This window comes from Mobula hypostoma, chromosome 6, assembly GCF_963921235.1.
Source record: "Mobula hypostoma chromosome 6, sMobHyp1.1, whole genome shotgun sequence".
NCBI lineage: Eukaryota > Metazoa > Chordata > Chondrichthyes > Myliobatiformes > Myliobatidae > Mobula > Mobula hypostoma.
The window spans coordinates 71793304-71795372 of record NC_086102.1 but is presented as its reverse complement, the minus strand read 5'-3'; positions in this window follow the sequence as shown (position 1 = coordinate 71795372).

Here is a 2069-nt window from a genome sequence, read left to right as displayed (position 1 = left end):
CCAAACATAAGGCTGCTTAACAGGATAAGAGCCCACGGTATTACAGGAAAGACACTAGCATGGATAAAACAGTGGCTGATTGGCAAGAGGCAAAGGGTGGGAATAAAGGGAGCCTTTTCTGGTGACTAGTGGTGTTCCACAAGGGTCTGTGTTGGGACTGCTTCTTTTTACATTATATGTCAATGACTTGGATGATGGAATTGATGGCTTTGTAGCACAGCTTGCAGACGATATGAAGATAGGTGGAGGAGCACGTAGTTTTGAGGAAGTAGAGAGGCCACAGAAGGACTTAGACAGATTAAGAGAATGGGCAAAGAAGTGGCAGATGGAATACAGTGTCCGGAAGTGTACGGTCATGCACTTTGGTGGAAGAAATAAAAGGGTAAACTATTTTCTAAATGGAGAGAAAATTCAAAAATCTGAGGTTTAAAGGGACCTGGGCGTCCTTGTGCAGGATTCCCTAAAGGTTAATTTGGAGGTTGAGTCAGTGGTGAGGAAAGCAAATGCAATGTTAACATTCACTTCAAGAGGCCTGGAATATAAAAGCAGTGATGTAATGTTGAGGCTTTATAAAGCCTCACCTGGAGTATTGTGAGCAGTTTTGGGCCCCTTATCTAAGAAAGGATGTGCTGACATTGAAGGGGGCTCAAAGGAGGTTCACAAAAATGATTCCAGTATTGAAAGGCTTGTCATATGAAGAGTGTTTGATGGCTCTGGGCCTGTATTCACTAGGATTCAGAAGAATGAAGGGTGACCTCATTGAAGCCTATTGGATGGTGAAATGCCTTGACAGAGTGGATGTAGAGAGGACGTTTTCTATGGTGTGGGAGTCTAAGACCAGAGGACACAGCCTCAGACAAGAGGGACGTCCTTTTAGAACAGAGATGGGGAGGTATTTCTTTAGCTACAGAGTGGTGAATCTGTGGAATTCTTTGCCACAGCCATCTGTGAAGGTCAAGTCATTAGGTATATTCAAGGCAAAGGTTGATAGATTCTTGATTAGTCAAGGCATGACTGGATATGTGGAGAAGGCAGGAGATTGGGGCTGAGAGGAAAATTGGATTAGCCATGATGAAATGGCGGAGCAGACTCCATGGACCAAGTGGCTAATCCTGCTCCTATATCTTATAGTCTTATGGCATCAGTGCTACTGGGTGGTAGTCATTTAATCATGAGGGTGTAGAGTTTTTTGGTACAGGGATGATGGTGACTGATTTGGAGCATGAGAGAACAGCAGCCTGGATGAGTGAAGTGTTGAAGATGCAGGTTGGAGGAGAGACAGATTATCTTATTTCCTGAAATACATTCACAGGATGGAATGGTGCATGCTCTCAATATCTGACCAGACGGCATCACCCCCATCCTAAAATGGGCATTAAAAAAGCTCCCGACTCATTTTGTGGGATAGATGCTGAAGTAATGTTTCATGTTTTGTCTAGAGCCAAGCAGCAGTTTCAGAAGTAAGAGGTCACCTATTTCAGACAGTGGTGATAAGGATTTTTTTTTCCCTTGGAGTAACCTACATTTTTGGGATTCTCTGACAGTGGTGGGAAGTTGAACTATCCAAAGGTGCGATGGGCGTAAATTTTTGAGAGGAGTGGAGGAAGCTTGAGAACCAATTTGACCTATTCCAACTCTCACTTAATGTTAACAACAGGAATTCTGCAGATGCTGGAAATTCAAGCAACACACATCAAAGTTGCTGGTGAACGCAGCAGGCCAAGCAGCATCTATAGAAAGAGGTGCAGTCGACGTTTCAGGCCGAGACCCTTGGCTAAAACAGCCATTTGCTCGCCGAGCACATCCTCCAACAGTTGGGGGGGGGGTCAGATCAGTATTTAGACTAGGCTTAGCTAATCGTCAGTAAAGTCTATACACCAATGCTGTTACCCTCCTCAGACGCTGCCTGACCGACTGAGTCCCCAACCTCCGAAGCATTTTGTTTCGGCATTCGCGCGCTCACCGCCACATACACGTAAGTTCACGCGCACGTACGCGCGCTCCAAAATGATGCGCGTACTCCGCGTGTCCCGTGTCACATGACTGCACGAGCTCCCGTGACGTAATTC